Raw genomic sequence first — 13,154 nt, 5'->3', positions numbered from 1 at the left:
GGACATATGACTGGAAATAAGGCCCTGCTATCAGACTTTGTGGAGAAAGCTGGCCCAAGTGTTTCTTATGGAGATGGCAACATTGGAAAAACTTTGGGATATGGCAATATCAATCTTGGGAATGTCATCATTAAAGATGTAGCTCTGGTCTCAGGACTTAAACACAACTTACTGAGTATAAGTCAAATCTGTGACAGAGGTTATCATGTTGATTTCTTTGCAGAACATTGTGAAATAGTTAGTAAATCTAAAGAAAAAATTATTCTGAAGGGATTCAGGCGTGGTAACATTTATGAAGCTAAGCTTTCAACAAGTTCTGATGGTTTTGCAATCTGTTTAGTGAGTAGAGCCTCAACTGAAGAAAGCTGGAATTGGCACAAGAAACTCTCTCATTTAAACTTCAACAAGATAAATGAACTGATCAAGAAAGATCTTGTGAGAGGACTGCCAAAATCAGTGTTTGTTCCTGATGGTCTTTGTGACTCATGTCAGAAGGCTAAACAAAGAAAATCTTCGTTTAAGAGCAAGACTGAATCATCAATTCTTGAGCCTTATTATCTACTTCATGTTGATCTATTTGGTCCAGTGAATGTCATGTCTATTGCAAAGAAGAAATATGCGTTGGTCATAGTAGATGAGTTCACCAGATACATATGGGTGTATTTCTTGCACACAAAAAGTGAAACTGCATCTATCCTGATTGATCATGTCAAACATCTGGATAAATTGATCAAAGATTCTGTGAAAATTTTGAGGAGTGATAATGGCACTGAATTCAAGAATCTGATAATGGAAGAGTTCTGCAAAAATCATGGAATGAAGCAGGAATTTTCTGCTCCTGGAACTCCACAGCAAAATGGAGTTGTTGAAAGGAAGAATAGAACTCTCATTGAAGCTGCACGAACAATGCTTGAAGAAGCAAAGCTTCCAACCTATTTCTGGGCTGAAGCTGTGCAGACTGCTTGTTTTACTCAAAATGCAACACTCATTAACAAGCATGGAAAAACACCATATGAGATGGTGAAGAACAAGAAGCCAAATCTCAAATACTTTCATGTATTTGGATGTAAGTGTTTTGTTCTCAAGACTCATCCTGAACAGCTATCCAAGTTTGATCTAAAAGCTGATGAGGGAATCTTTGTTGGATATCCACTTTCTACAAAAGCCTTCAGAGTCTATAATTTGAGAACAAAAGTGGTCATGGAATCTATCAATGTCTCTTTTGATGACAAGAAGATCACTGGACTTGAAGATTGCATTGATCATGATCAGCTGAGATTTGAAAATGAAGATTCATATTCTGATACCTCAAGTCCTGACAGTCTAAGTCCTGATACTGTAAATTCTGATGGATTAAACTCTGATGTTATTGAAACTGTGGTGACTACATCAAAGGAAGATGCACCAATGCAGGGGGAGCATACTCAAGATATTATCACATCTCAAGAAGCATCAGAACATACATCTGGCTCTTCAAATTCTGATTCGTCAAGTTCTGATAAGCCAAGTACTGACAGTACTGAAAATCTAAATGCTGAAGGATCCAACTCAGAGAGCATAGTTTCAGGGGGAGCATCAGAAAATGAAACCGAAGACAGCATGAATCATGGGGGAGCATCCAGTTCTAGAGAAAATCTTCCATCTGCAAGGAAGTGGACAAAATCACATACACCTGATTTGATAATTGGAAATCCTGAGGCAGGTGTCAGAACTAGAACAGGTACTTCGAATGAATGTCTTTACAATTCTTTTCTCTCTCAGTCTGAGCCAAAGAAAGTGGAAGAAGCTCTTCAAGATGCTGATTGGGTGCAAGCAATGCAGGAAGAGTTGAATGAATTTGAAAGAAACAAAGTCTGGACCTTAGTGCCAAGACCTAAGAATAGATCGGTTGTTGGTACAAAGTGGGTATTCAGAAACAAAACTGACAGTGATGGCATAATTGTAAGGAACAAGGCAAGGCTGGTTGCAAAAGGATATTCTCAACAGGAGGGAATTGACTATGATGAAACATTTGCGCCAGTTGCTAGGTTAGAAGCCATAAGGATATTCATGGCTTATGCTGCTCACAAAAAGTTTACTGTCTTTCAAATGGATGTGAAAAGTGCTTTTCTCAATGGAGAATTGGAAGAGGAAGTATATGTTGAACAACCTCCAGGCTTTGTAGATTCCAAACATCCAGATTATGTCTACAGGCTTGATAAAGCACTTTATGGACTTAAGCAAGCTCCTAGAGCATGGTATGAGACTTTAGCTCAGTTTCTTCTGGAAAGTGGATTCAACAGAGGAACTATTGACAAAACACTGTTCTATCTCAACCATGGCAAGGACTTACTTTTGATCCAGATTTATGTTGATGATATTATTTTTGGGTCTCCAAATGACAAACTTTGCAAAAAGTTTGCCAAACTAATGCAGTCAAGATATCAGATGAGTATGATGGGAGAACTTAGTTATTTTCTGGGCCTTCAAGTCAAGCAGAGTGAAGAAGGAACTTTTATTTGTCAATCTAAGTACACCAGAAACTTGCTGAAGAAATTTGGAATGCAAGACTGTTCAAGTGCATCCACTCCCATGGCCACTGCAACAAAACTGGATAAGGATACTGGTAATTCAGTAGATATTACTGATTACAGAGGTATGATTGGCTCACTTCTCTATCTAACTGCTAGTAGACCAGATATCATGTTTGCTACCTGTCTTTGTGCAAGATTTCAAGCAGATCCAAGAGAACCTCACTTAACAGCTATAAAAAGAATCTTTAAGTATCTTAAAGGAACAGCTGATCTAGGATTATGGTATCCTAGAGAATCAGATTTTAAACTAATAGGTTACTCAGATGCAGATTTTGCAGGTTGCAAAATTGACAGGAAAAGCACAAGTGGTAGCTGCCAATTTCTTGGAGGCAGGTTGGTTTCTTGGTATAGCAAGAAACAAAAGTCAATTTCCACATCAACTGCAGAAGCAGAGTATATTGCTGCAGGAAGCTGCTGTGCACAGATTCTTTGGATGAAGAATCAGTTACTGGATTATGGGTTAACATATTTCAAAATCCCTATTTACTGTGATAATCAAAGTGCTATTGCTATGACAGGTAATCCAGTTCAACACTCTATGACAAAGCACATCAGCATCAGGTACCATTTCATCAGGGAACATGTGGATGAAGGTACAGTGGAATTGCATTTTGTTCCCACAGATCAACAAGTAGCAGATATCTTCACAAAACCACTGTGTGAAGCTACCTTTACAAAATTGGTAAATGAACTTGGAATGATTTCAGGTTCTTTCTCTAAATCTGCTTAAACTTGTTCTATGTTATCAGACTTTATGATCAGTATTTACAGAATTAATCTCTTTGTATATTATGTGCATTAATTGATAAATGTTTTTAAGTACTGACTGTTGTCTGATACATATCTCTTAACTCTAATAAGTGATATATCTGTTTAAGTAATCATTCAATCCTATGAGGATAATTGTGCTAGATACTGACCTACTAGTCTTCAATAAACAAATGATCCCATGAAAGAAGTAATTATTTCTGTGGAAATCTTATGACACAAGCAAATTCTGATACTTGAGCTTAGTTTAGTTTACTTTATTCATCTTATTACTAAGTCCCAAATTAGAATAATGCTACTCATCTGTTTAAGTTCTGATTCTAGTAAAACTGCTGAATGTACTAAGTGCTGATAAACCTCACTTATCAAAAGAAGAAGAACAAGAATCAAAGAATAATATCAGGTACTCCTTTGAGATCTAGAGTAAAAATGTGAATGGGACGACCCAAGTGCATAGCTGGTATTAAGTAAATATGCATTAGAAAAGCAAAATATTTTCTTGGTGACTGTTCATACTCTATGATTACTGGAGAAATACTCTGATAATAGCATAAATTCTGATAAGCAGTCGTGACTCACTTACACTGAGAAGCCACTGTAAAAGAGAATTTCAAAGATGCATAAAATTAGCACAAAAACAGTTGAGGTGGACTCATGCATGAACTCATTTATCAGTAGGTTTCAGGATAATGACAGCTCTTTAGCAAAATTTTAATTATGACTTATTTCTAAGATGTACTGAAGTAAATCAGACTTTACTCTTTATTAGTTATTTAGCTTAATGCACACACAAATCACTCCATATGAATGATGAAATTTTTGTGGTGGTCTATGTTCTTTTAGACAAACAGTCACTGTGTCCCTTTGCACAAATTCTGAGGACACGTTCTAGTTATATGCTCTGATGATTAAGTCCTGAAGACTATAACTCAGAACTTGTATGAAAACTTACTAAGATAGATATTCCTTGTTCGAATTAAGACATTATGTTCTGATGACTGTTAAGTTCTGGTATAGGTCTAAGTTCTGATTTTTCAGTCTAACCCTTTACTTGACTTATCTGTGAGGTGTCAAGGTATTTACCACTACTTTTAAATGCATGTCTGCCATGTGTCCTCAACGGTTACTTTTTGTGTATAAGTAAAAGAGAGCAAAAGATTGTCAAATCTTTTATTTACCATTATATTTTATCTCTCTCTTTACTTTTAAACTCTCTCATCTCCTGACGATTTTCTTTTCAGAGGCATTTTCTCAAACACATTACAGGTTACCGTTTTCTTTTCAAAACATAATGGCACCCAAGGACATTCTCTTTGATGGAGCAAAGTTTGTTCCTAATAACTTCTCTGCGATACTACACACTACAGAGACACCCTCTGAACTTCATTTTATTCAGGACTTTCTCACAAGTTCTGATATTGGGTTTGCTCTAACTGAGCCTACATCAATTTCTGGGGTTCAAGTACTGGAGTTTTGGAGGAGTGGAGTATATGACAATGGTGGTGCTCACGGGTCCCCAAGTTTAATATTTTCATCAAGGGAAAATGAGTATGTTGTGACTCTGTCTACGGTTAGACAGGCATTACAGCTTCCTGAGGACTGTGTTTATTCTACTGTTGATGACTCAGTTCTTCAAAATATGATGGTTAGTCTGGGATATGAAGGAACATTGACCAAGCTTGGACAGTTGAAGAGATCTTTCATACGGAGGGAATGGAGTTTCTTCTTTGATTGTATTACCAAAGCTTTCGCCAACAAATGTACAAATTTTGATCCAATTCCCATATTCAGCCAACAAATCGGGTATGCACTTCTAAATCACACTGATTTTGATTATGCACGTGCAGTTTTGGGTTTTATTGGGGATAGGATGACAGAAGATCGCAATACTGTATATTTTGCAAGATTCTGTCAGCTTATTTATAATTTTTGTTGTAATTCCCCCCAAAATTTTGGTGATCTCATTCCATCTTTCAGAATAGCTAAGAGAGCTTTTACTGATTTATTATCTTCTGATAATAAAAAGGCTGTGTTAAGACCCCTCTTAATACCTTTATCTGTCAAACAAGCCTTAATCACCTATGATCCTGTTAAGTACACTGCACTTTATTCTGATGTTCAAACATCAGAACCTGGTTCATCAGCACCTACCATCTCTACTCAGCCACCTCAAACCTCTCAACCATCTCTCAGAACATATCTCAAGTCCTATGTGAAACCTACATCTTCCAAGCCAAAGAGAACAAAAACTGTTTCTCACACACCTCAGAAGAAGAGGAGGATCGCCTTGAGAGATGACTCAGATTCTGAGGAACCGATTCTTTCTTCAGAACCTGTGGTAACTGCAGCTGAGAAAAAGATTTCTCAGAAGGATTCTGAACTTGGAGGATCTAAGCTTCTCAAGAGGCTTAGAAAAATGACAATTCCTGACACTTCCAAGGACTAGAAATTACCAAGGACATACAAGAAACAGAGGGCAAAAAGGCCAGTTTCAGATGATGAGGAGGAAGCAGCTAAGGAAGGGGATCAGGAATCTCTGATCTCACAAGAAAAAGAATTTGCTCCAGTTACTTCTTCTCCATCCACTCCATCTCAGGAAACTGTATCTGACAAGGCTAATTTCCCATCTGTGTCTCTTGGTCATCAAGGCACAAGTGCTGATAATGCTGATCACCACTTAGTTGTGCCTGGAGTAATTTTCTTAGAAGCTCCAACAGCAACAAATCTTTTGCCAACAACTGTTACTAATGCTATTAAAACTCCGGAATTATCTAAGTCACCTTCTCTGCATCTAGACACTGATGATCAGACCTTAGGTGAGCATCAGGATTTGGCTGTTGATCAGAACTTAGCATCAGATCAGCAATTAGAGGATGCTGACGCCTCCATTGCTACTCACACTGCTATTATATCAGATGATGCTGATTCTATAAGTTCTGATGCTGCACATGCTGGAGATACTGGTGATGATGCTCCAACTGCAAATACTGATGCAGCAGGTCCTTCAGGACACATTCCTCTTTCTAAGTCTGAACTAGTAAAGAAGTATGTTACAGAGGAACCACCAGTGCCTTGGAGTGAAACTCCTGCAGGACAGGAGTGGACTAAGGAATGGAACTCAGTCTCATGTATTCCATCTGCGTTACATCTTACTGAGCACTTTACTAAAGCTGATGAAATGTTAAATTCTGATGATTTCAAAGCTCAGCTTCGTGTCACTGCATTGAGTACTAAAAATCTACAAGGTCTTCATTCAACTACTCATGCCGAAATACACAAGATTCAGGAGAACTTTACCAAACAAGAACAAGTTTGGAAACTTGATAAGAAAAAGTTCTTTCAACCATCTATGGACAGGATTGCTTATATTGAGAAGACTCAAGATCGCCAACAAGCACAGATTGATAAAATTCTGCAAAATCAAGCTTCTTAGCAATCACAACTGACAGAAATCCAATCTTCAGTGGAATTGCTTATCTCTCTTCTACTTCCTGCTGATGCCAAAAAGGGGGAGAAAGTGATTAAGTCCAAATGCAAGGATGACAAGACACTGCAAGGAAAGGATGATGAAAAAGATGACCAAGGAAACTCTGGAATGGGTGGAGGTCATAGTCAAAGTAAAAGATTCTCATCAAGAAATGCTGAAATTGCAAGTCACAGGATAAGTTCTGATACTGGGAAGAGATTAAGTTCTGATACTGGTAAAAGAATAAATTCTGATGAACTTCTAGATCTTGATGAAGAAATGTCAAGACAGTTATTTCTTCAAGAAAATCCAGGAATGGACTTGGAAAGTTTAAAGGAAGAAGAAGCTAGACTTAAATCAGAGAAAGTCACATCTAAATCCGAAGCTTCTGGTAAAAAGTCACTTCCAAAACTGAAAGGTATTGTGATTAAAGAAAAGGCACAAACTGAAGCAACATTTGCTAAATCACAACCAAAGATAGATCCAAGATCCAAGGGTAAAGAAAAGGTTGGTGAACCTGTTAAAGTTTATGTACCTCCTGAAGATGAAGAAATTACTGATGACAAAGATAATCTTGCTCTGACTTCAAGAAAAGTTCTTAAAACAACCTCTGACACAGCTCAAGTTGTTCAGAGTCAAGAAATTAAAAGTTCTGATATTCAAAAGAAGCAAGTAACCTCTGACACAGCTCAAGTTAACTTGATATCAGAAGGAAGATCAAAAACACTCCTACCAGGATTCACTAAAGCAAAACAAACTCAACCTTTGAAGACTACTGTAAGTCGTTTTGAAGCTAGAGTAGTTACTGGAAAGGAAGCAAGAGATAAAACTGGATTGGGAAGTGCTGATGAAAGAAGAGTACACAACACTACCAATGATCCAACTTCCTTGTGTGAACCAGGAATTGGAGCAACTCCTGAAAGATTGAATCAATTGGAATCTGTACAAATGGTTTACCATACCTACTTGAAGGAACACATCTTGTTGTATTTCATGACAGATGGTAGGGTTTATCATATAAGACAAAATGCCATTCTATTGAAGTATTTTGAAGAATTGGAGCATGTATTATTCTTACTTCAAGTGGATGACAGATTGACAGGGACTGCTGCAAATTATTTGAAAGAACAGATTCAGAGACAGAAAAGACTTTATTCTGTTAAGTCTGACAGCATATATGTTCCAAAGTACAGAAATCACAATGGTGATATTGTTGATATGAAGCCTAATACTGCACATATCAGAACATATCTTGGTATTAAGGGGCTTGAATTCAATCTAGAGTCTGACAAAGCTTATGTCATAAGACTAGATCGGGAGTTGAGAAAATCAAAGATTAATGATCTCAGAGCTGCAATATTTCAAACTGGTGAAGATACTGCAGAGCTTAAAGATGTCAAACGGAGAATGATTGATGAACTCAGATATGCTGAGAAATGTTTGTTAAAGAATTATCTCAGAACAACTCCTGACATCAGAGAGATCAGAAAATGATGAAGCCAAGTCAAAGATCTACAACTACTTAAATTCTGATGTGTATACAGACTAAAGTTGTTATCAGAAGTTGAATTGGTAAAAGCTTTAAGGACTGTAAGTTGTAGTTATCTTGTCTGTTTCTCATGCATTTGTACTTAATGTTTTTGACATCATCAAATATCTGTTAAACTTGTATATTTTGCTAATTTACATGTTGGGGGAGATTGTTAGATATATTTGATAATGTCATGGCTAATATGTTTTATGTTTAGATTTCAGATCTTATTTGAACAGAACAAATCAGTACTTAACTGATCAGTACTTATACTGAACGTCAGAACTTAAGGGATATCAGTACTTATGTTATCAGGAGATAAGCATCAGGAGATAGATATCAGAACTTAAGTGCTGAAGGACGATCAGATAAGGACAGTAGCTGATTAAAGTTAAGAAGATCAAGATAAACATAAGAAGAGATATGCATGAAGAAGGAATTCCGTAAAGAATGGAATACTTGGAAGGAAAGATATCTGATTGATATATATTAGGAAGCAGAATTATATTCCATATCAATTAGCGATTATCTTGTAACTGTATAATATATAAACACAGACATAGGGTTTACACTATAAGTGTTATCATTATTGAGAATATTATTTACTGTAACCCTAGCAGCTCTCGTGATATTTTGTTCATCACTGAGAGATAACAGTTCCAGATTGTAACAGAGTTTATTGTTTCAATAAAGTTTGTTTTCTGTTACATAAGTTCTTGAAGTTTGATTTGATTGTAATAAACACTGTATTCACCCCCTCTACAGTGAAAGTGTGACCTAACATCTATTAGATAGATAAGATCAATTGTTGTTCACCAAATTATCCAAGAATTATATATGATATAATTGACAACTATTGTCTACCTAAATAATCATGTTTTAAGGATACCAGTGGTTGACTTAGAACATGACGAAATATGGATCTTGGCTCACTAGAAAGATTTATGGGATATACTTTCCGAATTAATAGTTAGGGCTATTAATTTGATAAAAAATAGTGGGAGATATATTATGAATATATCATATCATATGAACATAAAATTTTAACTCAGATAATCTAATGTTTATTTTGCACTTTTATTATTGTAGATACTGAGTAATGGCAAACAACACAAACACACTGTTCGTACGTTCAGTCCTTGAGAAGGACAAGATGACAGGAGGAAACAACTTCCTAGACTGGCAGAGGAATTTGAGGATTGTCCTCAGGCAGGAGCGCAAGCTTCATGTCATTGATATTCCTCCTCCAGGCCCCCTTCCTGAGGGTGCTACTGCTGATGAACGAGTAGCACACACAAGGGATGAGAATGATGCAAATGACGTTGCATGTCTTATCTTGGCAACTATGAGTGTTGAGCTTCAAAGACAACATGTGCATATGGATGCATATACTATCAATGAGCACTTGCAAAGCATGTTTTCAAGCCAAACTCGTCAAGAAAGGTTCAACACGAGTAAGTCACTTTTTAATTACAAACAAGGGGCGAGTGAACCAGTTGGCCCACATGTTCTGAAGATGATTGGTTACATTGAGTACCTTGAAACTTTGGGTTTCCCGATTGGTCCGGAAACTGGTATTGACCTAATCATGAATTCTTTGAATAACAAATTCACTCAGTTTGTTGTGAACTACAATATGAATGAATTTGACAAAACACCTACTGAATTGTTGCATATGTTGAGAACATATGAGACCAACATGAAGACAGTTGAACCTGCTCCCATACTGATGGTGGGAAATAAAGGTAAGGCCAAAGGGAAGGGCAAATGGAAGGGTAAGAAGAAGATTGGATCTGATTCTACACCCAAGCCAAAGTCAGGTCCCAAACAGGCTTTAAAGCCTAAAGGTGGTGTGGCCAAGGGTGAATGTCACTACTGTAAGAAAGATGGTCACTGGAAGAGAAACTGTCCAATTTACTTGGAGGATCTGAAGAAAAAGAAAGCAGTTCAGATTTCTGGATCAGGTATTTATGTTATAGAAGTCAATTTGTCTATTTCTACATATTGGGTATTTGATACTGGATGTGCTTCTCATATTTGTATAAATGTGCAGGGCCTGCAGAGAAGTAGAACTTTGGCTAAGGGAGAAGTGGACCTAAGAGTAGGCAATGGAGCAAAAGTTGCTGCTTTAGCTGTAGGGACTTATTATTTATCTATGCCCTCTGGGCTTGTTTTAGAACTAGAAGACTGTTTTTACGTGCCTGCGATTCGCAGAAACATTATTTCTGTTTCTTATTTAGACAAGAAAGGTTTTTCGTTTACAATAAAGAACAACAGATGCTCTTTTGCTTTGAATGATTTAACCTATGGTGTTGCGCGTTTATTTAATGGTTTATATGTTCTTGATTTAGATAACCCTGTCTGTAATATAGAAAACAAACGACTTAAAATGAATGACTCAAATCAAACATACCTCTGGCATTGTCGTCTAGGCCACATAAATGAGATACACATATCCAAATTACATAAGGATGGATACTTGGATAAGTTTGATTTTGAATCATACCAAGAATGCGAATCTTGTTTGCTTGGTAAGATGACTAAAGCCCCTTTCACTGGTAAGGGTCAAAGGGCCACTAAACGTCTGGAGCTAATACATAGTGATGTATGTGGCCCAATGCGTGTAATGGCTAGTGGAGGCTACTACTACTTCATAACATTTACTGATGATTTCAGTAGATATGGATATGTATATCTTATGAAGAACAAATCCGATTCTTTTGAAAAATTTAAAGAATACAAGGTTGAAGTAGAGAAGCAAATTGGAGAAGATGCAAGTATTACGATCTTACGATCCGATCGTGGGGGTGAATACTTAAGTACCGAATTTAGAGAGTATTTGAAAGAGTGTGGTATTGTATCACAACTCACTCCGCCAGGAACACCTCAATGGAATGGAGTTTCAGAGAGGAGAAATCGCACCTTGTTGGACATGGTGCGATCGATGATGAGTCATGCAGATCTTCCAATTAGTTTCTGGGGTTACGCTCTAGAAACAGCGGCTTTCACACTTAACCGTGTTCCTACTAAGAAGGTTCAAAAGACTCCATATGAGATATGGAAGGAGAAACGGTCAGGCATGAACTTTATGAAAGTTTGGGGATGTAAGGCATTTGTGAAACGTCAAGAATCTGACAAGCTTGGACCTAAATCCGAAGAGTCCCTTTTTTTAGGATACCCTAATGAAACAAAGGTGTATTATTTTTATAGTCCTTCTGAGCAGAAAGTGTTTATTGCTCGAGATGCTATCTTCATGGAAAGAGATTTTGTTTCCAAAAGAAACAGTGGGAGAACTATAGATCTCGATGAAGATCGAGAACCGCAAAATAGCATTGAACCTGAAGTGGAACAAGAGCAGAATAATGATAATGCTCAACAAACACAGGTTGTTCGTAGATCTGGTAGATTTCGCCATGAGCCAGAGAGATATGGATTTCTCATGACTCAGTGTGGTGATTTGATGCTCATAGATGAAGATGAGCCTCTCACATACCAAGATGCTATGAACAGTCCAGACTCTAAGAGATGGCTTGAAGCCATGAAATCCGAGATAGATTCCATGTACGAAAACCAAGTATGGACTTTGGTTAATCCACCTGAAGGGGTAAAACCCATAGGGTGCAAATGGGTTTTTAAGAAGAAAAAGGGCATGGATGGAAATGTTCAGACCTATAAAGCTAGGCTGGTTGCAAAAGGTTTCAAACAAATTCATGGTATTGACTATGATGAAACTTTCTCACCAGTGGCTATGGTCAAGTCTATAAGGATTTTACTTGCCATTGCAGCATTCCATGATTATGAAATCTGGCAAATGGATGTCAAAACAGCCTTCCTTAATGGAAGTCTTGAAGAGGATGTGTACATGACACAACCTGAGGGTTTTGTCGATCCAAGGAATGCTGGCAAGGTATGTAAATTGCGTCGATCCATTTATGGATTGAAGCAATGCTCTAGGAGATGGAATATCCATTTTGATGAAATAGTCACAGAGTATGGCTTTGTTCAAAACGAAGATGAACCGTGTGTTTACAAAAAGGTTAGTGGGAGCTATGTGGCATTCATAGTACTATATGTTGATGATATACCACTAATGGGGAATGACATACCTTCTCTAAAGGCTGTTAAGACTTGGTTAGGGAGCAATTTCTCCATTAAAGACTTAGGAAAGGCATCCTACATTCTAGGAATGAGGATCTATAGAGAAAGATCTAGAAGGATGATCGGTCTAAGTCAGAGCACATACATTGATAAGGTTTTGCATCGTTTTGGAATGCAAAATGCAAAAAGGGGATATGTCCCCGTGTCTCAAGGGATAACGATCTCTAAGGACCAGTGTCCGAAATCATTGGATGAGAAGGACCACATGAATAAAGTTCCATATGCTTCAGCAATTGGATCTATCATGTATGCAATGGTATGTACTCGCCCAGATGTCTCGTATGCTTTGAGCATGACGAGCAGATACCAGTCTAATCCGGGTGAAGGTCATTGGACGGCAGTTAAGAATATTCTTAAGTACCTGAAAAGAACTAAAGATTCATTCTTAGTGTATGGAGGAGAAGAGAAACTCGTTGTAAAAGGTTATACCGATACAAGTTTCCAAACAGACAGAGATGATACTGTATCACAGTCTGGTTTTGTGTTTTGTCTAAACGGAGGTGCTGTAAGCTGGAAGAGTTTAAAGCAAGAAACAGTAGCTGATTCTACAATGGAGGCTGAGTACATTGCAGCTTGTGAAGCAGCTAAGGAGGCCGTTTGGATTCGAAAGTTCATTTCTGATTTGGGAGTGGTTCCATCGATCGCAGATCCGATTGAT

This window comes from Apium graveolens, chromosome 9, assembly GCF_009905375.1.
Source record: "Apium graveolens cultivar Ventura chromosome 9, ASM990537v1, whole genome shotgun sequence".
Classification (NCBI taxonomy): Eukaryota; Viridiplantae; Streptophyta; class Magnoliopsida; order Apiales; family Apiaceae; genus Apium; species Apium graveolens.
Note: the sequence above shows the minus strand (reverse complement) of the source record.